Genomic DNA, 26,912 nt, shown 5'->3' with positions numbered 1-26,912 from the left:
AAGCAACTGCTGTAAACGGACCTGCTGCTCTCGTTAGAAATCCTGGGAGGACTACGGCGACAGGGAAACTGTCAGCAGTGATCTACAAGTCTTTGAACAGAATCAAGCTGATTGAAAACATGGAGGACAAATGGGACTTGAGGCAGTCCGCGGTATTGTAGTTATCGCTTCTCGGCCTTTTGGCTAAGATCAAGTGTAGTATCTGTTCTTATCAGTTTAATATCTGATACGTCCCTTATCTGGGGACCATATATTAAATTGATTTTTGGAGCAGGGAGATGGAATAGGGGCTTGCTCCGTCCACTCCACGCATCGACCTGGTATTGCAGTACCTCCGGGAACGGTGCACCCCTCATCTATAAATCTAAAAACAGCTTCATGTTTATAACTCAGGCTTTCGGTGCTTTGTGTCTGCTGGATGGGTTTGAGTACCAAGTGCTTCATTTCTCACACCTCACATCCAACCGGGCGTGAGTCGATTCAAACTCGTCTGTTCTAAGGTGGCTGCTCAGCTCCCGCTCCCTATCCTTCTCTCGCCATCTCTGTCTCTTGCGCACCTTGACACTTGCTCTCAATGTCATCCCCTCGGACCCCTGCTGCGTGCTGCACCTTCCCGCCAACGCCGGGCCCCGATCACACCACGTGGTGTCAGAATTTGGGAGTCGCAGCAACCGTAGCTGCCCACCAGCTTTTCATACTCGCGAGCGACATTTCAGAAAAACAAGAGAAGGTCAACTGTGCTACGTTGCTGCATGCTGCTGGGGATGAAGCTATCTCGGGGTTCAGTCGTTTTGATTTTGATGACTTGAAAGAGAGATTTCGAGAACACTGTGAGCTAGGACAAAAATCATCGGGACGTATTTAAGGCACATGCTTTTCATCAGACTGCAAGGGCAGGCGGAATCGATAGGTACGTATGTGACTGACCGGAAAAACGAGGCAAAGGACTGTGAGTTTCAGCCATTTTCCGATTCACGGAGCCGCGACAGAATCGTGTGTGCTATCACGAATGACTGAGTCAGAGGCAGGTTACTCAGAGAGTCAATTCTCACTGGGAAAAGCAAAGAGACAGCACTAACTCGACAACAGCACGTGAGAAAACGTAGAACAAACAAACCAATGTTTGCTGACCGGAACTGGCCTGGAAAGATAATAAGGCAGGTAGGAGCACTGCAGATTATCCGGCACCTGGGCTGTGTACGCAGGGACTGGCACAACACCCCCTTGCCTTCTTTTGCACTTAGAATGCTGCCAGTTCTGGCTGAGGCAGCAAAGTCAGTCTCACACAAGCAGCGTGTGCCAGCTGTCTGTGACAACAAATTCCAAAGACTCACAACCCTCTGAGAGAAGACGTTTCTCCTGATCTCACTCTTAAATTGGTGCCTCTTTATTCTGTTCAGTTCTAGACACTCCCATGAGGGAAAATGTCCTCTCAGCATTTACCCTGTCGAGCCACGTAAGAATCCAATATGTTTCAATAAGATTGTGTCTCATTCATTTAAACTCAGGATCTACACTCATCTGGAGGTAGGGTTTACCGGGCTCAGTTTTACTGAAAAGCTGACCTCCGGCTAGTTCAGCAAATAGGTCGTTGAGCAAAGGGAAAGGAAACCGCCTAGCACACACCAGCAGGTGAACTGTTGCAGCATGATATTGCGGCTCCGGCACTCAATCCCTCTACGAATGAAACCTAACAGCCTTCTTAACAGCACTATCCACTTGGGTGGCAACTTTCAGGGATCTATGTACATGGGACTCCAAGATCCCTCTGCACATCCACACTACCAAGAATCTTTCCATCGACCCAGTACTCTGCCTTCCTGTTATTCTTCCCAAAGTGCATCACCTCACATTTAGCTGCATTGAACTCCATTTGCCACCTCTCAGCCCAATTCTGCAGTTTATCCAAGTCCCCCTGCAACCTGTAACATTCTTCCACACTGACCACGACTCCACCGACTTTAGCGTCGTCTGCAAATTTACTAATCCATCCACCTATGTTATGCCTGCATCTAAGTCATTTATAAAAATGACAAACAGCAGTGGTCCCAAAACAGACCCTTGTGGCACACCACTAGTAACCGGACTCCAGGCTGAATATTTTCCATCAACCACCACCCGCTGCCTTCTTTCAGAAAGCCAGTTTCTAAGCCAAGCTGCTAAATCACCCTCAGTTCCATGCCTCTGCATTTTCTCCAACAGCCTACCACGTGGAACCTTATCAAAGGCTCCCGGCGTCCTGCTTCTCTATCCCATTGAAAACAATAGCGTGCTTCTTTAGAATTCTTGATCAGTCACTCTCAGAATCTTGACAAGTGATTGCCTTCGGCCCAGTTGAGTTTGATTCTGTCCAACCACATTCTTGCCCATAAAGCTCTAAGATTTCCTTTGTTGACGCGCAGGCTGTGTCTTCAGACTGACCGTATAACTGAACGTTCCCACCGTGAAAGCACCTGTGTGTGTTCCTCGCTCAGTTTCTGAAGGTTGCAGCGCAACGTGACTCAGCCGTATCAATGAAACCGGTGTCCACCTCCATTCTTACCGGTTTGCCGTTCAGTAAGGGAGCGACCGGGGCGTCGGCAGCTATCGCCAGTATCTGTAACAACAACACCTCATTGGTTTGTGCGCCTGGGCTTTTGTCTTCTTGCCCTTTTTGTACCATTTAGGATTTCTTCCTGTACTTTCGCTGCAGGTTATTGGTACTTTCTCCCCCGAGCGCACCCACTTAATATATTCTTTTTTAATGCTGCAGTTTCTGCACACAGCTTCTTTCCAGCAGCAATTTGCTGCTGCCTGACATGTGTTTCCACAGCAGTGGCAGTTTTGTGTCTGCGTTGGTGCTTGTCCCTGGGCCACCATTTTGTGAACTCTCAGCCACCATTTTGTGAGGTGTTGACCTTCCTTGGCTGCGAGTTCCATCACGGTTGCCATTCCCAGCACTTTCATTTAAGTGTAGTCACCTTTGCGTCAGTAATCTCTTCTGGATCGCTTCACATCTTACGGCAGGCTGCTACAAAAGGTAGAGTCTCGTGGGATCTGAGGTGAGTCGGCTAGCTGGATACAAAACCGACTCGGGGCGCATTTTTCGGAAAGGAGATCAGTAACTAGTGGCGTCCCGCAGGGCTCAGTGCTAGGACCTTTGTTGTTTGTGACGTGTAAATAAATGATCTGTACAAAGAGCTGTACAAAACTCCAGTTAGGCTACAATTGGGATATCGCGCGCAATGCTGTTCGGCACACTACCAGAAGGACGTGGATGCTTTGGAGAGGGTGCAGAGAAGGTTTACCAGCACGTTGCCTGCCCTGGAGCGCTTCTGCTGTGAGGAGAGATTGAATAAACTTGGATTGTCGTCACTGCAAAGACGGAAGCTGAGGGGCGACCTGATAGTGGTCGACAGCATACTGAGAGGCATCGAAAGGGTGGGGTGGCGAGTCAGTGGGTACAGGTTCACGGTGAGAGGGGGAAAGTGAGAAGGGAAAAGTGCGGGGAAAGGTTTTCACACAGAGGATGGTGGGTGCCTGGAACGCGTTGCCAGTCGAAGCGCTGGAAGCAGGCACATTAGGAACGTGGGTTGGTACATTAGGAACTTGCAGCGTGGGTTGGTACCTGGGACTTCGATGTTGTGGCTATTACGGAGACATGGGTAGAACAGGGACAGGATTGGCTGTTGCAGGTTCCAGGGTTTAAATGTTTTAGTAGGGTCAGAGGTGGGGGTAAAAGAGGGGGAGGTGTGGCATTGCTTGTCAAAGATAGTATTACAGCTGTGGAAAGGACGATGGATGAAGACTCGCCGTCTGAGGTAGTTTGGGCTGAGGTTAGGAATAGGAAAGGTGAGCTCACCCTGTTAGTAATTTTTTACAGGCCTCCTAATAGTCCTAGAAACGTAGAAGAAAGGATTGCGAGGATGATTCAAGAGAAGAGTGAAAGTAATAGGGTGGTTGTTATGGGGGACTTTAACTTTCCTGATATTGATTGGGAAAGCTATAGCTCAAGTTCGTTAGATGGGTCAGTGTTTGTCCAATGTGTGCAGGAGGGTTTCCTGACACAATATGTAGATAGGCCAACAAGAGGTGAGGCCATACTGGATTTGGTTCTGGGTAACGAACCAGGCCAGGTGTTAGAATTAGAGGTAGGTGAGCACTTTGGGGACAGTGACCACAATTCGGTGACTTTTACTCTCGCGATGGAGAGGGATAAGTGTGCACTACAGGGCAAGAGTTATAGCTGGGGGCAGGGAAATTATGATGCGGTGAGGCATGACTTAGGATGTGTGGCTTGGAAAAGTAAGCTTCAAGACAAGGGCGTAACTGATATGTGGAGCTTGTTCAAGGAGCAACTATTGAGTGTCCTTGATAAGTATGTACCCGTCAGGCAGGGAGGAAAGGGTCGTGTGAGGGAGCCGTGGTTTAATAAGGAATTGGAATCCCTTGTTAAATGGAAGAGGGCGGCCTATGTAAAGATGAGGCGTGAAGGTTCAATTGGGGCGATTGAGAGTTATACGGTAGCCAGGAAGGACCTGAAGAGAGAGCTAAGAGCAGCAAGGAGGGGACATGAAAGGGCCTTAGTTGGTAGGATTAGGGAAAACCCTAAGGCTTTCTATAGGTATGTCAGGAATAAAAGAATGACTAGGGTAGGAATAGGTCCAGTCAAGGATAGTAGTGGGAAGTTGCGTGTGGAGGCTGAAGAGATTGGGGAGACATTGAATGAATACTTTTCGTCAGTATTCAATCAGGAACAGGACATTGTTGTCAATGTGAGTACTGAGTCACAATTAAGTAGAATGGATGGCTTTGAGGTATGTAGAGAAGAGGTGTTGGAAATTCTGGAAAGGGTGAAAATAGATAAGTCCCCTGGGCCTGATGGCATTTATCCTAGGATTCTCCGGGAAGCAAGGGAGGAGATTGCAGAGCCATTGGCCTTGATTTTTATGTCCTCGTTGTCTACAGGAGTAGTGCCAGAAGATTGGAGGCTAGCAAATGTGGTTCCCTTGTTCAAGAAGGGGAGTAGGGATAACCCTAGTAACTATTGGCTGGTGAGTCTCACTTCTGTTGTGGGCAAAATCTTAGAGAGAATTCTAAGGGATAGGATTTATGAACATCTGGATAGGAATAATGTGATCAAGGATAGTCAGCATGGTTTTGTGAAGGGCAGGTCGTGCCTCACAAACCTTATTGAATTCTTTGAGAAGGTGACTAAGGAGGTGAACGAGGGGAAAGCGGTAGATGTGGTGTATATGGATTTTAGTAAGGCGTTTGATAAGATTCCTCATGGTGGACTACTGCAAAAAACACGGAGGTATGGCATTGAGGGTGAGTTGGAGGTTTGGATTAGGAGTTGGCTGGCTGGAAGAAGACAGAGGGTAGTAGTTGATGGCAAAGGTTCATCTTGGAGTGCCGGCACTAGCGGTGTTCCGCAAGGATCTGTTTTGGGACCATTGCTGTTTGTCATTTTTATAAATGACCTGGAGGAGGGGTTAGAAGGTTGGGTGAGCAAGTTTGCGGATGATACGAAAGTCGGAGGAGTTGTAGACAGTGAGGAAGGATGTGGCAGGTTACAGCGGGATATAGATAAGCTGCAGAACTGGGCAGAAAGGTGGCAAATGGCGTTCAATGTAGCTAAGTGTGAGGTGATTCACTTTGGTAAGAGTAATAAAAAGATGGGGTACTGGGCTAATGGACGGATACTTGGTAGTGTGGATGAGCAGAGGGATCTTGGTGTCCATGTACACAGATCTTTGAAAGTTGCCACCCAGGTAAATAGTGCGGTGAAGAAGGCATATGGCGTACTGGCTTTTATTGGTAGAGGAATTGAGTTCCGGAGTACTGAGGTCATGTTGCAGTTGTATAAGACTCTGGTGCGTCCGCATCTGGAGTATTGTGTGCAGTTTTGGTCGCCATACTATAGGAAGGATGTGGAGGCACTGGAACGGGTGCAGAGGAGGTTTACCAGGATGTTGCCTGGTATGGTAGAAAGATCATATGAGGAAAGGCTGAGGCACTTGGGGTTGTTTTCATTGGAGAAAAGAAGGTTTAGGGGTGACTTGATAGAGGTGTACAAGATGATTAGGGGTTTAGATAGGGTCGACAGTGAGAATCTTTTTCCAAGGGGGCATAGCTTTAAATTAAGGGGGGGTAGGTATAGGACAGATGTTAGGGTTAGGTTCTTTACTCAGCGAGTCGTGAGTTCATGGAATGCCCTGCCAGTAGCAGTGGTGGACTCTCCCTCATTATGGGCATTTAAGCAGGCATTGGATAGGCATATGGAGGATAGTGGGCTAGTGTAGGTTAGGTGGGCTTGGATCGGCGCAACATCGAGGGCCGAAGGGCCTGTACTGCGCTGTATTCTTCTATGTTCTATGTTTAAGGCTCACCTTGTTAGACACGTGAACGGGAGGCGGAACGGCGGGACTGAAACCACGTCTGGGCAACAAGTAGCACGGCCAAACAAGGAGTAGGAATCGGCACAGGCTCGCTGGGCCCTGTGTTATCGACCCGACGTGCCAAAGTCTCCGGCCACGTGTATAACTTTGGTGAATTTCTGCAAATACCTTGTAGACGGGGCTGTGACAGGGACCTTATTGGGGTGTCGACGATAATGAGGGCCACGGCGGGCATTTTTGCTGAGTTTGCAGATGGCACAAAGATAGCGAGAGGGACAGGTAGTTTTGAGGAAACGGGCAGGCTGCAGAAGGGCGTGGAGATGAAGGGCGAGTGGGGAAAGAAGTGACCAAGTGTGCGGTTTTGCACTTTGGTAGCAAGAACAATCGGGTAGATGATTTTCTGAACGAGGGAAAGGCTTTGCAAATCTGAAGCGCTGAGGGTCTTGGGAGTCTTAGTTCCAGGTTGTTTCATGATTAACATGCAGGTTCATCCGATGGTTCGGAAGGCAAATGCAGTGTCGGCATTCATTTCAAGCGGGCGAGAAAAAAGGAGCAGAGACGTGCTGCTGAGGCTGCATCAGACTCTGGTCTGACCACAGGTGGAATATCGGGAGCAGTTTTGTGCCCTGTACCAAAGGAAGGGATGCGCTGGTGTTGGAGGGAGTCTAGAGAAGGTTTACAAGCGTGTTCCCCCTGGGGCTGAAGGGTTTGTCACACGAGGTCTCTGGGTCTATACCCGATGGTGTTTCGAAAGGTAAGGCGGGATCTGACTGAACCTTACAGGCTACTGGGAGGCCTGGTCAGAGTGGATGTGAAGAAGATTAGATTAGATTACATTACATTACAGTGTGGAAACAGGCCCTTCGACCCAACAAGTCCACACCGACCCGCCGAAGCGCAACCCACCCATACCCCTACATTTGCCCCTTACCTAACACTACGGGCAATTTAGCATGGCCAATTCACCTGACCTGCACATCTTTGGACTGTGGGAGGAAACCGGAGCACCCGGAGGAAACCCACGCAGGCACGGGGAGAACGTGCAAACTCCACACAGTCAGTCGCCTGAGGCGGGAATTGAACCCGATGATCCCACTAGTAGGCGAGACGAGGACCTGGAAGTACAGCCTCAGGGTGAAGGGTCGTCCCTTCAGGCTGAGATGAGGTTGCATTTAAGACAGAGATAGAGAGGTTCTTGACTATAAGGGGATCAAGGGTTGTGGGGAGAGGGCAGGAGAATCGGGGTTGAGAAACCTGTGAGCCACGACCGAATGGCGGAGCGTGGGCCGAATGGCCCGATTCTGCTCCTACGTCTTATGGGCCGTCAGACCTTCCGTGGTCTTGCGGTCATGACAGAAAGCAGTTGTTTCCCAGAGGGTGGCGGCGGTCTGGAATGCACTGCTTGGGAGGGTAGCGAGGCGGGGAACCTCAAAACCTTGAAAAACTACTTGGATGAGCACTGGAAATGTCATAACCTTTCCTGGCTACGGACCAAGTGCTGGAAAGTGGGACTAGAGCAGACTTAGAGTAGCTTTGTCAGTGCGGACTCGGAGGGCCAAAGGGCCTCTTCTGTACTGTGTGACTGTGTGGGGAAGCTTTCTGATTCCCATCTGTTGATTGAGGCCGCCCCATTGATGCTTCCTGATGCGGAGCAGCCGGATGGATCCAAGTGCGCATTGAAGGTGAGAGGGTGGCAGAGAGCTTCGGAGCCTCCGTCCGTTTGGTTCAGGTTTCGTCTCGTCCTGATGCAAGCATCGATGTACGTGCTCAGTGGCTACCAATAGAGTGAAGGTGCAGTTGATCACTGACTCCACGCGTGGTGCTGCAGGTTGTAATGTCTAGACGAAAACAGAACTCGCTGCACCCTTCGGGAGAAGGGTCACTGGACTCGAAAAAGCGTTAATTCTGCTTTTTCCCCACAGATGCTGAGGTTTTGCTTACTGGGTGTTTTGCTTTATTTTGCATTTTAGACCTTGCTTTTTGATTGCACAGCCACTATCAAACCATTAGCTTGCTGTTAGCGCTGCAATTAGCACTCTTGAATCTTGATTTGCAATTCTAAGGAAGCAGACCGAATTGGAATGTTTGGAGCCGAACCAATAAAGGCTGATTTGCTGTAAATTGATCTTCACATCCCCGCCCCGTCGTGCTATTCATTTGCACGAGGTGGGTTGGGGGATGGGAGTTCACACTTTCCAAGACAAGATGGATTAGTCTGTAAGAGGTACTGTTCGTAAAGGTGAGCGAGCCGAGATTTCCTGACAGTGAGATTTTTCGGTCAGAATTCGAACCTGCTCCAATCATTTGCCTTGTGGGGAGGCAGGGATTTTTCACATTGGTAACAGCTGAGATTTTTAGAACGTCGAACAGAGCAGCGCAACAACAGGCCCTTCGGCAACTGTGAGAAACAAAACTCACTCACAATTCAGCCTGAGACAAAGCCTTGGAAACAAGAACATTTAATTCTTTACGGCCTTGCAAGAACAGGCGTTTTGCTCAAGCAATCAGGCTAGCAAAAGCGCGCGAAAACAAAACATGTAAGCATTCTTATTCAGTTTGCAAGTTGCGGAATCACGCCTCCCTTTTCCCATCCTATCATAAGCCGATTACCTCACTCGTTTTTCTCTAATTTTCCTTATCTGACTACCCTGCTGTCCTTGTCCTTGTCTGTTACAGCCTGTCTGCTATTTTATCCAGTTCCCCTTATCATACTATAAGCTTATTGTGAAATGCCCCTACTGCTACTTTTGTGGTCAGCTACAACACTTTAAAGTTATTTCTTAGTTTACAACTATTTCTTAAACAAAAACCTCTATATTCGTTAAAATCTTAGCCTTAGGTATGCTGCAAGAATCCCGCGACCGTTTGTGTAATGTTCCCCTTCCCCTCCCCCCACAACACCCCGTCACCCATCTGCAAAAACAACATCTCTAACTGCATTTCTAATCTCCCACAAACTGTCAGGGACATTTAAGCTACTGCTCGGCGAGCACACGCTGGACGGCAGTAAATTGAGGGGTGTGTAGGTTAGGTTGATCTTAGATTAAGAAAACTGCTCGGCACGACATCGTGGGCCGAAGGGCCTGTACTGTGCAATGTTCTAACTGCAGGCACATCCACACACATCAAAGACATGGAGGGCTCGGCTGAATCTATTGCTTTCTTCTCTACGTGTCACGTTTCATCGAGGTAGCGTCCTAGGCCCAAGCATCTTCAGCGAGTGGTGAGAATATGCAGTGCACTGCCTGAGAGAGAGGGTGCTGGAGGCAGATTCAATGGTGACTTTGGTCGGAGGGTCGGATACTTATCTGAAGAGAGAATATTTGCTGCAGGGCGAGTGGGACTGGGGAAGTTGCTCGTGCAGAGAGCTGATGCAGACATGACAGGCTGAATGTATCATTCAATGCGTGCAGTTCTGCAGTTGGTTACCGCCTCCTCAAAAACGCTGTGCTGGTCACGTGAGAAGTCACGTAAGCTTAGCCCTGACCCACTTGATTGGTGAGATACTGACGATCTCTACATGACCATGAGACAGTGGTTCACTGACAGGGGAAAAAAAGCAACTGCTGTAAACGGACCTGCTGCTCTCGTTAGAAATCCTGGGAGGACTACGGCGACAGGGAAACTGTCAGCAGTGATCTACAAGTCTTTGAACAGAATCAAGCTGATTGAAAACATGGAGGACAAATGGGACTTGAGGCAGTCCGCGGTATTGTAGTTATCGCTTCTCGGCCTTTTGGCTAAGATCAAGTGTCTGTTCTTATCAGGACAGGGGTCGAGTTGTGAGTCATCAGAGCTAGTGGAGATCATCGCTGGATCGTGATTGGGTGTTGGAGGATCGTTTGGTTGTGCTGACCTGCTATTGGTGGATCTTCATGCTGGCTTCGGCCTAACACCAATTCAGGGACCAGCCAACCTCAGAGCTATGGCCTCAACAGCTGTGCGCAGCCCTGGCCAGGGGGTTCGAAACACCGTCCGGGTGTCTGTTAAGAAGGTGGAGGAGCGGACACCAGTCGATCGGACGGTGTTCGTCAAGAAGGTGTTGTTCGAGTGCTGTGGATTCGCCGCAGCAGACGTGTACTGCCTGCAGGATTTCCCTGGGGCAGGCTACTTCGATGTCACCTTCAGGAGCGTGAAGCAATGTGAGCAGCTCCTGAAGGTCTTCAAGGAGAAGGAAGGGGAGCCGCTGTTCTCCATCTTGTCGGCGGTCCCCTTGTGTGTGCTTCCTGCACAGAGGAGCAGGGTTGTTACTATCCACATGTACAACCCCTACGTGCCAGCAACTGATGTCCTGACGTTCCTGGGAAGATATGTGCAGGTCGAGGGTCAAAGCACCGACGTGGTTGACCCTTTCGGGATCTGGACCAGCAAACGACAGGTCAAGGTAACCCTGAGGGTGGACGCCAGCGGGAATATCCTCCACCCACCCTCCAGCTTTGCTATCGGAGGGAGCAGAGGGTACCTGACTTATGCAGGGCAGCCGAAAGTGTGCCGAACCTGTGGGAGGTCAGGCCACATGGCGGCGGACTGCAAGGTCACGATCTGTCGCAATTGCAAGAAGGAGGGCCACCCGACCAAAGACTGCAAGGAGGAAAAGAACTGCAATCTGTGCGGGGAGGCGGGCCACGTGTACAGGGCCTGCCCAAGACGAGGGGCCGCCACCTACGCGCAGATGGCCGGAGGCGGGCCACAAAAGGACAGCAAGGCACCGCAAACCGGCAAGGGAATGGTGTCAGGAGGCACGCGACAGGAAGGACAGGCCGGAGCAGAGCAGATGACAGTTACCGGAGAGGTACAGCTGCCGAGCGAAGCTCCGACCGGACAGGAGGAGGAGGCGGAGAAGGGAAAGAAGGAGGCAGAGGAATGGACCGTGGTGAAAAACAGGAAGAGGAAAACCCACCCGGTCACCAAGACCTCCCAGAAAAAGGGGAAAAGGCAGCTGCAGGTGGAAGACACGGACAGCTCTTCAGAGGGTGAGGACGGAAGAAAGGAGGGTCGTCACCAAAAGAAGAGGCAGAGCGCTGCGAGGAGAAAGGAGAGCAGCAACTGCCAACCAAGGGACGAGCCTCCTGAGGAAATGGGAAACCACCACCCCCCACCAGGGGAAAGCCAGGAGGGCCCCACCGCCACACAGCTCCAGGTGACTGGGAGCAGCGACCCTCTGACAGCCCCGCTGTCAGATATAGAAACAGACAGCGTGGACCCTGGTCTCGGCCCGATGACACCGGAGCGGGCAAATGGGCCGAGTGAGGAACTGGACAGCTACCTCAGCCCAGCGAGGGTCCAGCAGTTTGCGTACTGCATGGGGATGCAGACAGCTACCCCAGAGGGGCAGGACCAGCGACAATCGGACATGGGTAACCTTACAACCTGTTAACAAAATGGGGCTTAAAATTGCAACCATCAATGTGCGCAGCATAAAATCTGCTGCGCGATGTGTTTCAACACTGGCCTTCCTGGCCAACGTGAAAGCTGATGTCCTGTTTCTGCAGGAGTGTGGGATACCGCACCTCAGCAGTTACAGGAGATGGTCGAGCTTGTGGGCCCATGGGCCGTCAGTGTGGTCGGGGGGCAACGATAACCGCTCCTCGGGCCTGGGTGTTCTGTTACGGGGAGGCAACTTCACCATCTCCGAGGTTAAGGAGGTGGTGGGCGGGCGCCTCCTCGTTGCTGATGTTACCTACAGAAACGCTCCCGTGAGACTAATTAATGTGTACGCCCCAGCGGGTAAGAGTGAACGGTTGGCCGTCCTGCAGCAGCTTCCACTGTTGCTGGCTACGTCCAGGCCGGTCATTCTGGCCGGAGACTTCAACTGTATCATCGATGCAGATGGACGATCCGGCGGGGGGGACAGTAAACTGGACGCCACGTCCAGAGCCCTGATGGACACGGTCAAAGACGCCAAGCTGCACGACGTCTTCAGCACCCCTGCAGACGGAGCGCAGCGTAGATATACATGGTCACGGGCAGACGGGTCTATCCGCTCAAGGATAGATTACCTGTTTGTGTCCCGAACGTTCTCGGTCAGATCCACCGACGTCAAGCCGGTGTTCTTCTCTGACCACTGCCTCCTGCTGGCCGACTGTCACCTACAGGACGAGCAGCGGGCTGGTAAGGGAACGTGGAAACTGAACACCAAGCTGTTGACCCCGGGAAACATTGAGGAGCTCAAGAGGGATTACGCAGGTTGGAGAACCGTGAAGTCCCTCTTTGAGTCTCCAGCAGACTGGTGGGAAACAGTAAAAGGGAACATCAAGAGGTTCTTCATCCTCAAAGGTGTTCAGGAGGCGAGAGAGAGACGGGGAAAACTGTCCCAGCTCCAGGAAAGTATGCAGAACCTGCTCCTGCTGCAGACGTTGGGGGTCGATGTCACGGAGGACCTCAAGGAGGTAAAGGGCCAGCAAGCCTCGCTCTTTGCCTCGGAGGCCTCCAAGATAATCTTCCGGTCCAGGGTCCGCTCGGTGGAGCAGGACGAGACGTGCTCACGTTTCTTCTTCCAGAAGGTGCACAAAGAGAGCTCCGTGCTCAGCAGCCTGAAGGAAGAAGATGGCTCGGTAACGTCATCTCAGGCTGACATCATGAGGATCAGCAAATCCTTCTATGCCAGTCTGTATGACTCGAAGCCAACCGACAGCGCGGCCTCACAGTCGTTCCTGTCCTCTATCACGGAGGTCCTAGACGACGGAACACGAGAGAGGCTGGACCAGCCGCTATCTCTGGATGAGCTGACCAAGGCCCTCGAGTCCTTCGAAAAGAATAAAACTCCCGGAAGCGACGGCTTACCGGTCGAGCTCTATTCCGCTCTTTGGGACTTGATTGGCCGGGACCTGCTGGAGGTGTATGTCAGTATGCTTCTGGCAGGTACCATGAGTGAATCCATGAGGAAAGGCATCATCACCCTCATCTACAAGCAGAAGGGGGAGAGGGAAGAAATTAGAAATTGGAGACCGATCTCACTGTTAAACACAGACTACAAAATCTTGTCAAAGGTCATCGCCAACCGGGTCAGGTCTGCTCTGGGATCGGTGATTCACCCTGACCAAACCTGTGCTGTACCGGGCAGGAAGATCGCTGAGAGTCTCGCACTCCTCAGGGATACGATCGCCTACGTGCAGGACAGGGGGGTGGACACCTGCCTCATCAGCCTGGACCAGGAGAAAGCCTTTGACAGGATATCGCATACATATATGAGGGATGTCCTCTCCAAAATGGGTTTCAGGGAGGGAATCGCTAATTGGATCAGACTGCTCTACACCAACATTGTCAGTGCAGTCTCAATCAATGGGTGGGAATCAGATAGCTTCCCAGTCAGATCTGGAGTCAGGCAGGGCTGCCCTCTCTCTCCTGCCTTGTTTGTGTGTTGCATAGAGCCATTTGCCGAGTCCATCAGGAAGGATGCGAGCCTGAGAGGGGTGACTATTCCTGGCAGCGGGGGCCTGCAGGTCAAGGCCTCCCTGTACATGGATGACGTCGCCGTTTTCTGCTCGGATCCGCTGTCCGTGCACAGACTCATGTGCATCTGTGACCAGTTCGAACGGGCCTCGGGGGCCAAGGTAAACCGAGGCAAGAGCGAGGCCATGCTCTTCGGGAACTGGGCCGACCAATCCTCGATCCCCTTCACGGTCAGGACTGACCACCTGAAGGTGCTGGGTATTTGGTTCGGGGGGGCTGGGGCGTGCACCAAGACCTGGGAGGAGCGGATCAGGAAGGTGAGACAGAAACTGGGCAGATGGGAGCAACGGTCGCTCTCCATCGCGGGTAAGAACCTGGTCATCAGGTGTGAGGTACTCTCAGTATTGTTATACGTGGCACAGGTCTGGCCTATCCCCAGAACCTGTGCTGCCGCAGTCACCCGGGCCATCTTCCACTTCGTGTGGAGATCAAAGATGGACCGGGTCCGAAGAGATGTAATGTACAAAGACCGGTGCAATGGGGGAAAAAATACACCCAATGTCACCCTCACCCTGATGGCCACCTTTGTGTGTGGCTGCATCAAGCTGTGCTTGGATCCCCGGTACGCAAACACCAAGTGTCACTACGTACTGAGGTTCTACCTGTCCCCGGTGTTGCGAAGGATGGGCCTGGCCTCGCTGCCGCGGAACGCTCCGAGTAGTTGGACCGTTCCGTATCACCTGTCCTTCGTGGAGAAATTTATCAAGAAAAACACCTTTGACCACAAGTCCATCAGGAAGTGGTCAGCACGTAGTGTCCTTGAGACCCTTCGGGAAAAGGAGAGGGCGGATCCTGTCGAGCGGTTCCCTGAGCAGACTGTCAAAGCCATTTGGCAGAATGCCTCATCGCCAGAACTTTCCAACAAGCACCAAGACATGGCTTGGCTGGTGGTGAGAAGGGCTCTGCCTGTGAGATCATTTATGCACGCCCGGACTCTCTGCCGCACCGCACGCTGCCCTCGAAGCGGCTGCGGGGGGGACGAGACTGTCACACACCTCCTTCTGGAATGTGCCTATGCAGAGGAAGTCTGGAGAGGAATGCAGTGGTGTCTGTCGAGGTTCGTCCCGAGCAGCGCCGTGACGCGGGACTCCGTGCTCTACGGCCTGTTCCCCGGGACGCACACCGAGACGAACATCAACTGCGCCTGGAGGATCATCAACTCGGTGAAGGACGCTCTCTGGGTGGTCCGAAACCTGTTGATCTTCCAGCTGAAGGAGTTGACCCCGACTGAGTGTTGCAGACTGGCACATTCCATGGTCCAGGACTACGTGTTGAGGGACGCGATGAAGCTTGGGGCAGCTGCCGCCAAGGCGCGGTGGGGAAAGACCACCGTCTAACATCTGCCTGCCTAATGAAGAACAGGGGGCCCACACAGTCATTTGGGCTCCGCTGGCGTCTGAGCTCAATGTAATCGCACTAACCTGTGAATATGAATGATTACCCTGTTTCGATACGTAAAGAAATGGAATGTTCACAGAATGATGACATGTCCAATTGTATAGATTAAATATATATGAATAAAGTATATTTTTGAAATAAAAAAAAAAAAAAATCTGTTCTTATCAGTTTAATATCTGATACGTCCCTTATCTGGGGACCATATATTAAATTGATTTTTGGAGCAGGGAGATGGAATAGGGGCTTGCTCCGTCCACTCCACGCATCGACCTGGTATTGCAGTACCTCCGGGAACGGTGCACCCCTCATCTATAAATCTAAAAACAGCTTCATGTTTATAACTCAGGCTTTCGGTGCTTTGTGTCTGCTGGATGGGTTTGAGTACCAAGTGCTTCATTTCTCACACCTCACATCCAACCGGGCGTGAGTCGATTCAAACTCGTCTGTTCTAAGGTGGCTGCTCAGCTCCCGCTCCCTATCCTTCTCTCGCCATCTCTGTCTCTTGCGCACCTTGACACTTGCTCTCAATGTCATCCCCTCGGACCCCTGCTGCGTGCTGCACCTTCCCGCCAACGCCGGGCCCCGATCACACCACGTGGTGTCAGAATTTGGGAGTCGCAGCAACCGTAGCTGCCCACCAGCTTTTCATACTCGCGAGCGACATTTCAGAAAAACAAGAGAAGGTCAACTGTGCTACGTTGCTGCATGCTGCTGGGGATGAAGCTATCTCGGGGTTCAGTCGTTTTGATTTTGATGACTTGAAAGAGAGATTTCGAGAACACTGTGAGCTAGGACAAAAATCATCGGGACGTATTTAAGGCACATGCTTTTCATCAGACTGCAAGGGCAGGCGGAATCGATAGGTACGTATGTGACTGACCGGAAAAACGAGGCAAAGGACTGTGAGTTTCAGCCATTTTCCGATTCACGGAGCCGCGACAGAATCGTGTGTGCTATCACGAATGACTGAGTCAGAGGCAGGTTACTCAGAGAGTCAATTCTCACTGGGAAAAGCAAAGAGACAGCACTAACTCGACAACAGCACGTGAGAAAACGTAGAACAAACAAACCAATGTTTGCTGACCGGAACTGGCCTGGAAAGATAATAAGGCAGGTAGGAGCACTGCAGATTATCCGGCACCTGGGCTGTGTACGCAGGGACTGGCACAACACCCCCTTGCCTTCTTTTGCACTTAGAATGCTGCCAGTTCTGGCTGAGGCAGCAAAGTCAGTCTCACACAAGCAGCGTGTGCCAGCTGTCTGTGACAACAAATTCCAAAGACTCACAACCCTCTGAGAGAAGACGTTTCTCCTGATCTCACTCTTAAATTGGTGCCTCTTTATTCTGTTCAGTTCTAGACACTCCCATGAGGGAAAATGTCCTCTCAGCATTTACCCTGTCGAGCCACGTAAGAATCCAATATGTTTCAATAAGATTGTGTCTCATTCATTTAAACTCAGGATCTACACTCATCTGGAGGTAGGGTTTACCGGGCTCAGTTTTACTGAAAAGCTGACCTCCGGCTAGTTCAGCAAATAGGTCGTTGAGCAAAGGGAAAGGAAACCGCCTAGCACACACCAGCAGGTGAACTGTTGCAGCATGATATTGCGGCTCCGGCACTCAATCCCTCTACGAATGAAACCTAACAGCCTTCTTAACAGCACTATCCACTTGGGTGGCAACTTTCAGGGATCTATGTACATGGGACTCCAAGATCCCTCTGCACATCCACACTACCAAGAATCTTTCCATCGACCCAGTACTCTGCCTTCCTGTTATTCTTCCCAAAGTGCATCACCTCACATTTAGCTGCATTGAACTCCATTTGCCACCTCTCAGCCCAATTCTGCAGTTTATCCAAGTCCCCCTGCAACCTGTAACATTCTTCCACACTGACCACGACTCCACCGACTTTAGCGTCGTCTGCAAATTTACTAATCCATCCACCTATGTTATGCCTGCATCTAAGTCATTTATAAAAATGACAAACAGCAGTGGTCCCAAAACAGACCCTTGTGGCACACCACTAGTAACCGGACTCCAGGCTGAATATTTTCCATCAACCACCACCCGCTGCCTTCTTTCAGAAAGCCAGTTTCTAAGCCAAGCTGCTAAATCACCCTCAGTTCCATGCCTCTGCATTTTCTCCAACAGCCTACCACGTGGAACCTTATCAAAGGCTCCCGGCGTCCTGCTTCTCTATCCCATTGAAAACAATAGCGTGCTTCTTTAGAATTCTTGATCAGTCACTCTCAGAATCTTGACAAGTGATTGCCTTCGGCCCAGTTGAGTTTGATTCTGTCCAACCACATTCTTGCCCATAAAGCTCTAAGATTTCCTTTGTTGACGCGCAGGCTGTGTCTTCAGACTGACCGTATAACTGAACGTTCCCACCGTGAAAGCACCTGTGTGTGTTCCTCGCTCAGTTTCTGAAGGTTGCAGCGCAACGTGACTCAGCCGTATCAATGAAACCGGTGTCCACCTCCATTCTTACCGGTTTGCCGTTCAGTAAGGGAGCGACCGGGGCGTCGGCAGCTATCGCCAGTATCTGTAACAACAACACCTCATTGGTTTGTGCGCCTGGGCTTTTGTCTTCTTGCCCTTTTTGTACCATTTAGGATTTCTTCCTGTACTTTCGCTGCAGGTTATTGGTACTTTCTCCCCCGAGCGCACCCACTTAATATATTCTTTTTTAATGCTGCAGTTTCTGCACACAGCTTCTTTCCAGCAGCAATTTGCTGCTGCCTGACATGTGTTTCCACAGCAGTGGCAGTTTTGTGTCTGCGTTGGTGCTTGTCCCTGGGCCACCATTTTGTGAACTCTCAGCCACCATTTTGTGAGGTGTTGACCTTCCTTGGCTGCGAGTTCCATCACGGTTGCCATTCCCAGCACTTTCATTTAAGTGTAGTCACCTTTGCGTCAGTAATCTCTTCTGGATCGCTTCACATCTTACGGCAGGCTGCTACAAAAGGTAGAGTCTCGTGGGATCTGAGGTGAGTCGGCTAGCTGGATACAAAACCGACTCGGGGCGCATTTTTCGGAAAGGAGATCAGTAACTAGTGGCGTCCCGCAGGGCTCAGTGCTAGGACCTTTGTTGTTTGTGACGTGTAAATAAATGATCTGTACAAAGAGCTGTACAAAACTCCAGTTAGGCTACAATTGGGATATCGCGCGCAATGCTGTTCGGCACACTACCAGAAGGACGTGGATGCTTTGGAGAGGGTGCAGAGAAGGTTTACCAGCACGTTGCCTGCCCTGGAGCGCTTCTGCTGTGAGGAGAGATTGAATAAACTTGGATTGTCGTCACTGCAAAGACGGAAGCTGAGGGGCGACCTGATAGTGGTCGACAGCATACTGAGAGGCATCGAAAGGGTGGGGTGGCGAGTCAGTGGGTACAGGTTCACGGTGAGAGGGGGAAAGTGAGAAGGGAAAAGTGCGGGGAAAGGTTTTCACACAGAGGATGGTGGGTGCCTGGAACGCGTTGCCAGTCGAAGCGCTGGAAGCAGGCACATTAGGAACGTGGGTTGGTACATTAGGAACTTGCAGCGTGGGTTGGTACCTGGGACTTCGATGTTGTGGCTATTACGGAGACATGGGTAGAACAGGGACAGGATTGGCTGTTGCAGGTTCCAGGGTTTAAATGTTTTAGTAGGGTCAGAGGTGGGGGTAAAAGAGGGGGAGGTGTGGCATTGCTTGTCAAAGATAGTATTACAGCTGTGGAAAGGACGATGGATGAAGACTCGCCGTCTGAGGTAGTTTGGGCTGAGGTTAGGAATAGGAAAGGTGAGCTCACCCTGTTAGTAATTTTTTACAGGCCTCCTAATAGTCCTAGAAACGTAGAAGAAAGGATTGCGAGGATGATTCAAGAGAAGAGTGAAAGTAATAGGGTGGTTGTTATGGGGGACTTTAACTTTCCTGATATTGATTGGGAAAGCTATAGCTCAAGTTCGTTAGATGGGTCAGTGTTTGTCCAATGTGTGCAGGAGGGTTTCCTGACACAATATGTAGATAGGCCAACAAGAGGTGAGGCCATACTGGATTTGGTTCTGGGTAACGAACCAGGCCAGGTGTTAGAATTAGAGGTAGGTGAGCACTTTGGGGACAGTGACCACAATTCGGTGACTTTTACTCTCGCGATGGAGAGGGATAAGTGTGCACTACAGGGCAAGAGTTATAGCTGGGGGCAGGGAAATTATGATGCGGTGAGGCATGACTTAGGATGTGTGGCTTGGAAAAGTAAGCTTCAAGATAAGGGCGTAACTGATATGTGGAGCTTGTTCAAGGAGCAACTATTGAGTGTCCTTGATAAGTATGTACCCGTCAGGCAGGGAGGAAAGGGTCGTGTGAGGGAGCCGTGGTTTAATAAGGAATTGGAATCCCTTGTTAAATGGAAGAGGGCGGCCTATGTAAAGATGAGGCGTGAAGGTTCAATTGGGGCGATTGAGAGTTATACGGTAGCCAGGAAGGACCTGAAGAGAGAGCTAAGAGCAGCAAGGAGGGGACATGAAAGGGCCTTAGTTGGTAGGATTAGGGAAAACCCTAAGGCTTTCTATAGGTATGTCAGGAATAAAAGAATGACTAGGGTAGGAATAGGTCCAGTCAAGGATAGTAGTGGGAAGTTGCGTGTGGAGGCTGAAGAGATTGGGGAGACATTGAATGAATACTTTTCGTCAGTATTCAATCAGGAACAGGACATTGTTGTCAATGTGAGTACTGAGTCACAATTAAGTAGAATGGATGGCTTTGAGGTATGTAGAGAAGAGGTGTTGGAAATTCTGGAAAGGGTGAAAATAGATAAGTCCCCTGGGCCTGATGGCATTTATCCTAGGATTCTCCGGGAAGCAAGGGAGGAGATTGCAGAGCCATTGGCCTTGATTTTTATGTCCTCGTTGTCTACAGGAGTAGTGCCAGAAGATTGGAGGCTAGCAAATGTGGTTCCCTTGTTCAAGAAGGGGAGTAGGGATAACCCTAGTAACTATTGGCTGGTGAGTCTCACTTCTGTTGTGGGCAAAATCTTAGAGAGAATTCTAAGGGATAGGATTTATGAACATCTGGATAGGAATAATGTGATCAAGGATAGTCAGCATGGTTTTGTGAAGGGCAGGTCGTGCCTCACAAACCTTATTGAATTCTTTGAGAAGGTGACTAAGGAGGTGAACGAGGGGAAAGCGGTAGATGTGGTGTATATGGATTTTAGTAAGGCGTTTGATAAGATTCCTCATGGTGGACTACTGCAAAAAACACGGAGGTATGGCATTGAGGGTGAGTTGGAGGTTTGGATTAGGAGTTGGCTGGCTGGAAGAAGACAGAGGGTAGTAGTTGATGGCAAAGGTTCATCTTGGAGTGCCGTCACTAGCGGTGTTCCGCAAGGATCTGTTTTGGGACCATTGCTGTTTGTCATTTTTATAAATGACCTGGAGGAGGGGTTAGAAGGTTGGGTGAGCAAGTTTGCGGATGATACGAAAGTCGGAGGAGTTGTAGACAGTGAGGAAGGATGTGGCAGGTTACAGCGGGATATAGATAAGCTGCAGAACTGGGCAGAAAGGTGGCAAATGGCGTTCAATGTAGCTAAGTGTGAGGTGATTCACTTTGGTAAGAGTAATAAAAAGATGGGGTACTGGGCTAATGGACGGATACTTGGTAGTGTGGATGAGCAGAGGGATCTTGGTGTCCATGTACACAGATCTTTGAAAGTTGCCACCCAGGTAAATAGTGCGGTGAAGAAGGCATATGGCGTACTGGCTTTTATTGGTAGAGGAATTGAGTTCCGGAGTACTGAGGTCATGTTGCAGTTGTATAAGACTCTGGTGCGTCCGCATCTGGAGTATTGTGTGCAGTTTTGGTCGCCATACTATAGGAAGGATGTGGAGGCACTGGAACGGGTGCAGAGGAGGTTTACCAGGATGTTGCCTGGTATGGTAGAAAGATCATATGAGGAAAGGCTGAGGCACTTGGGGTTGTTTTCATTGGAGAAAAGAAGGTTTAGGGGTGACTTGATAGAGGTGTACAAGATGATTAGGGGTTTAGATAGGGTCGACAGTGAGAATCTTTTTCCAAGGGGGCATAGCTTTAAATTAAGGGGGGGTAGGTATAGGACAGATGTTAGGGGTAGGTTCTTTACTCAGCGAGTCGTGAGTTCATGGAATGCCCTGCCAGTAGCAGTGGTGGACTCTCCCTCATTATGGGCATTTAAGCAGGCATTGGATAGGCATATGGAGGATAGTGGGCTAGTGTAGGTTAGGTGGGCTTGGATCGGCGCAACATCGAGGGCCGAAGGGCCTGTACTGCGCTGTATTCTTCTATGTTCTATGTTTAAGGCTCACCTTGTTAGACACGTGAACGGGAGGCGGAACGGCGGGACTGAAACCACGTCTGGGCAACAAGTAGCACGGCCAAACAAGGAGTAGGAATCGGCACAGGCTCGCTGGGCCCTGTGTTATCGACCCGACGTGCCAAAGTCTCCGGCCACGTGTATAACTTTGGTGAATTTCTGCAAATACCTTGTAGACGGGGCTGTGACAGGGACCTTATTGGGGTGTCGACGATAATGAGGGCCACGGCGGGCATTTTTGCTGAGTTTGCAGATGGCACAAAGATAGCGAGAGGGACAGGTAGTTTTGAGGAAACGGGCAGGCTGCAGAAGGGCGTGGAGATGAAGGGCGAGTGGGGAAAGAAGTGACCAAGTGTGCGGTTTTGCACTTTGGTAGCAAGAACAATCGGGTAGATGATTTTCTGAACGAGGGAAAGGCTTTGCAAATCTGAAGCGCTGAGGGTCTTGGGAGTCTTAGTTCCAGGTTGTTTCATGATTAACATGCAGGTTCATCCGATGGTTCGGAAGGCAAATGCAGTGTCGGCATTCATTTCAAGCGGGCGAGAAAAAAGGAGCAGAGACGTGCTGCTGAGGCTGCATCAGACTCTGGTCTGACCACAGGTGGAATATCGGGAGCAGTTTTGTGCCCTGTACCAAAGGAAGGGATGCGCTGGTGTTGGAGGGAGTCTAGAGAAGGTTTACAAGCGTGTTCCCCCTGGGGCTGAAGGGTTTGTCACACGAGGTCTCTGGGTCTATACCCGATGGTGTTTCGAAAGGTAAGGCGGGATCTGACTGAACCTTACAGGCTACTGGGAGGCCTGGTCAGAGTGGATGTGAAGAAGATTAGATTAGATTACATTACATTACAGTGTGGAAACAGGCCCTTCGACCCAACAAGTCCACACCGACCCGCCGAAGCGCAACCCACCCATACCCCTACATTTGCCCCTTACCTAACACTACGGGCAATTTAGCATGGCCAATTCACCTGACCTGCACATCTTTGGACTGTGGGAGGAAACCGGAGCACCCGGAGGAAACCCACGCAGGCACGGGGAGAACGTGCAAACTCCACACAGTCAGTCGCCTGAGGCGGGAATTGAACCCGATGATCCCACTAGTAGGCGAGACGAGGACCTGGAAGTACAGCCTCAGGGTGAAGGGTCGTCCCTTCAGGCTGAGATGAGGTTGCATTTAAGACAGAGATAGAGAGGTTCTTGATTATAAGGGGATCAAGGGTTGTGGGGAGAGGGCAGGAGAATCGGGGTTGAGAAACCTGTGAGCCACGACCGAATGGCGGAGCGTGGGCCGAATGGCCCGATTCTGCTCCTACGTCTTATGGGCCGTCAGACCTTCCGTGGTCTTGCGGTCATGACAGAAAGCAGTTGTTTCCCAAAGGGTGGCGGCGGTCTGGAATGCACTGCTTGGGAGGGTAGCGAGGCGGGGAACCTCAAAACCTTGAAAAACTACTTGGATGAGCACTGGAAATGTCATAACCTTTCCTGGCTACGGACCAAGTGCTGGAAAGTGGGACTAGAGCAGACTTAGAGTAGCTTTGTCAGTGCGGACTCGGAGGGCCAAAGGGCCTCTTCTGTACTGTGTGACTGTGTGGGGAAGCTTTCTGATTCCCATCTGTTGATTGAGGCCGCCCCATTGATGCTTCCTGATGCGGAGCAGCCGGATGGATCCAAGTGCGCATTGAAGGTGAGAGGGTGGCAGAGAGCTTCGGAGCCTCCGTCCGTTTGGTTCAGGTTTCGTCTCGTCCTGATGCAAGCATCGATGTACGTGCTCAGTGGCTACCAATAGAGTGAAGGTGCAGTTGATCACTGACTCCACGCGTGGTGCTGCAGGTTGTAATGTCTAGACGAAAACAGAACTCGCTGCACCCTTCGGGAGAAGGGTCACTGGACTCGAAAAAGCGTTAATTCTGCTTTTTCCCCACAGATGCTGAGGTTTTGCTTACTGGGTGTTTTGCTTTATTTTGCATTTTAGACCTTGCTTTTTGATTGCACAGCCACTATCAAACCATTAGCTTGCTGTTAGCGCTGCAATTAGCACTCTTGAATCTTGATTTGCAATTCTAAGGAAGCAGACCGAATTGGAATGTTTGGAGCCGAACCAATAAAGGCTGATTTGCTGTAAATTGATCTTCACATCCCCGCCCCGTCGTGCTATTCATTTGCACGAGGTGGGTTGGGGGATGGGAGTTCACACTTTCCAAGACAAGATGGATTAGTCTGTAAGAGGTACTGTTCGTAAAGGTGAGCGAGCCGAGATTTCCTGACAGTGAGATTTTTCGGTCAGAATTCGAACCTGCTCCAATCATTTGCCTTGTGGGGAGGCAGGGATTTTTCACATTGGTAACAGCTGAGATTTTTAGAACGTCGAACAGAGCAGCGCAACAACAGGCCCTTCGGCAACTGTGAGAAACAAAACTCACTCACAATTCAGCCTGAGACAAAGCCTTGGAAACAAGAACATTTAATTCTTTACGGCCTTGCAAGAACAGGCGTTTTGCTCAAGCAATCAGGCTAGCAAAAGCGCGCGAAAACAAAACATGTAAGCATTCTTATTCAGTTTGCAAGTTGCGGAATCACGCCTCCCTTTTCCCATCCTATCATAAGCCGATTACCTCACTCGTTTTTCTCTAATTTTCCTTATCTGACTACCCTGCTGTCCTTGTCCTTGTCTGTTACAGCCTGTCTGCTATTTTATCCAGTTCCCCTTATCATACTATAAGCTTATTGTGAAATGCCCCTACTGCTACTTTTGTGGTCAGCTACAACACTTTAAAGTTATTTCTTAGTTTACAACTATTTCTTAAACAAAAACCTCTATATTCGTTAAAATCTTAGCCTTAGGTATGCTGCAAGAATCCCGCGACCGTTTGTGTAATGTTCCCCTTCCCCTCCCCCCACAACACCCCGTCACCCATCTGCAAAAACAACATCTCTAACTGCATTTCTAATCTCCCACAAACTGTCAGGGACATTTAAGCTACTGCTCGGCGAGCACACGCTGGACGGCAGTAAATTGAGGGGTGTGTAGGTTAGGTTGATCTTAGATTAAGAAAACTGCTCGGCACGACATCGTGGGCCGAAGGGCCTGTACTGTGCAATGTTCTAACTGCAGGCACATCCACACACATCAAAGACATGGAGGGCTCGGCTGAATCTATTGCTTTCTTCTCTACGTGTCACGTTTCATCGAGGTAGCGTCCTAGGCCCAAGCATCTTCAGCGAGTGGTGAGAATATGCAGTGCACTGCCTGAGAGAGAGGGTGCTGGAGGCAGATTCAATGGTGACTTTGGTCGGAGGGTCGGATACTTATCTGAAGAGAGAATATTTGCTGCAGGGCGAGTGGGACTGGGGAAGTTGCTCGTGCAGAGAGCTGATGCAGACATGACAGGCTGAATGTATCATTCAATGCGTGCAGTTCTGCAGTTGGTTACCGCCTCCTCAAAAACGCTGTGCTGGTCACGTGAGAAGTCACGTAAGCTTAGCCCTGACCCACTTGATTGGTGAGATACTGACGATCTCTACATGACCATGAGACAGTGGTTCACTGACAGGGGAAAAAAAGCAACTGCTGTAAACGGACCTGCTGCTCTCGTTAGAAATCCTGGGAGGACTACGGCGACAGGGAAACTGTCAGCAGTGATCTACAAGTCTTTGAACAGAATCAAGCTGATTGAAAACATGGAGGACAAATGGGACTTGAGGCAGTCCGCGGTATTGTAGTTATCGCTTCTCGGCCTTTTGGCTAAGATCAAGTGTAGTATCTGTTCTTATCAGTTTAATATCTGATACGTCCCTTATCTGGGGACCATATATTAAATTGATTTTTGGAGCAGGGAGATGGAATAGGGGCTTGCTCCGTCCACTCCACGCATCGACCTGGTATTGCAGTACCTCCGGGAACGGTGCACCCCTCATCTATAAATCTAAAAACAGCTTCATGTTTATAACTCAGGCTTTCGGTGCTTTGTGTCTGCTGGATGGGTTTGAGTACCAAGTGCTTCATTTCTCACACCTCACATCCAACCGGGCGTGAGTCGATTCAAACTCGTCTGTTCTAAGGTGGCTGCTCAGCTCCCGCTCCCTATCCTTCTCTCGCCATCTCTGTCTCTTGCGCACCTTGACACTTGCTCTCAATGTCATCCCCTCGGACCCCTGCTGCGTGCTGCACCTTCCCGCCAACGCCGGGCCCCGATCACACCACGTGGTGTCAGAATTTGGGAGTCGCAGCAACCGTAGCTGCCCACCAGCTTTTCATACTCGCGAGCGACATTTCAGAAAAACAAGAGAAGGTCAACTGTGCTACGTTGCTGCATGCTGCTGGGGATGAAGCTATCTCGGGGTTCAGTCGTTTTGATTTTGATGACTTGAAAGAGAGATTTCGAGAACACTGTGAGCTAGGACAAAAATCATCGGGACGTATTTAAGGCACATGCTTTTCATCAGACTGCAAGGGCAGGCGGAATCGATAGGTACGTATGTGACTGACCGGAAAAACGAGGCAAAGGACTGTGAGTTTCAGCCATTTTCCGATTCACGGAGCCGCGACAGAATCGTGTGTGCTATCACGAATGACTGAGTCAGAGGCAGGTTACTCAGAGAGTCAATTCTCACTGGGAAAAGCAAAGAGACAGCACTAACTCGACAACAGCACGTGAGAAAACGTAGAACAAACAAACCAATGTTTGCTGACCGGAACTGGCCTGGAAAGATAATAAGGCAGGTAGGAGCACTGCAGATTATCCGGCACCTGGGCTGTGTACGCAGGGACTGGCACAACACCCCCTTGCCTTCTTTTGCACTTAGAATGCTGCCAGTTCTGGCTGAGGCAGCAAAGTCAGTCTCACACAAGCAGCGTGTGCCAGCTGTCTGTGACAACAAATTCCAAAGACTCACAACCCTCTGAGAGAAGACGTTTCTCCTGATCTCACTCTTAAATTGGTGCCTCTTTATTCTGTTCAGTTCTAGACACTCCCATGAGGGAAAATGTCCTCTCAGCATTTACCCTGTCGAGCCACGTAAGAATCCAATATGTTTCAATAAGATTGTGTCTCATTCATTTAAACTCAGGATCTACACTCATCTGGAGGTAGGGTTTACCGGGCTCAGTTTTACTGAAAAGCTGACCTCCGGCTAGTTCAGCAAATAGGTCGTTGAGCAAAGGGAAAGGAAACCGCCTAGCACACACCAGCAGGTGAACTGTTGCAGCATGATATTGCGGCTCCGGCACTCAATCCCTCTACGAATGAAACCTAACAGCCTTCTTAACAGCACTATCCACTTGGGTGGCAACTTTCAGGGATCTATGTACATGGGACTCCAAGATCCCTCTGCACATCCACACTACCAAGAAT

General features: G+C 50.3%; 2 non-coding genes and 1 pseudogene across 2 annotated transcripts; all 3 read left to right on the top strand.

Moving 5' to 3' along the window:
* Positions 1–163: 163 nt before the first annotated feature.
* On the top strand, positions 164–354 carry LOC148133916 (U2 spliceosomal RNA). The gene has a single exon (XR_015756023.1). It is a non-coding gene; the product is annotated as a U2 spliceosomal RNA (small nuclear RNA).
* Positions 355–15,356: 15,002 nt separating this feature from the next.
* On the top strand, positions 15,357–15,537 carry LOC148133915 (U2 spliceosomal RNA; annotated as a pseudogene).
* A 9,746-nt stretch (positions 15,538–25,283) lies between these two features.
* LOC148133914 (U2 spliceosomal RNA) lies at positions 25,284–25,474 on the top strand. Its single transcript, XR_015756022.1, has one exon. It is a non-coding gene; the product is annotated as a U2 spliceosomal RNA (small nuclear RNA).
* Positions 25,475–26,912: the final 1,438 nt, after the last annotated feature.

Source organism: Chiloscyllium plagiosum, unplaced genomic scaffold (assembly GCF_037043375.1).
Source record: "Chiloscyllium plagiosum isolate Xiang-an unplaced genomic scaffold, Cpla_swu_hap1 HiC_scaffold_176, whole genome shotgun sequence".
Taxonomy (NCBI): domain Eukaryota; kingdom Metazoa; phylum Chordata; class Chondrichthyes; order Orectolobiformes; family Hemiscylliidae; genus Chiloscyllium; species Chiloscyllium plagiosum.
Note: the sequence above shows the minus strand (reverse complement) of the source record. Positions and strands in the feature narration are given on the sequence as shown.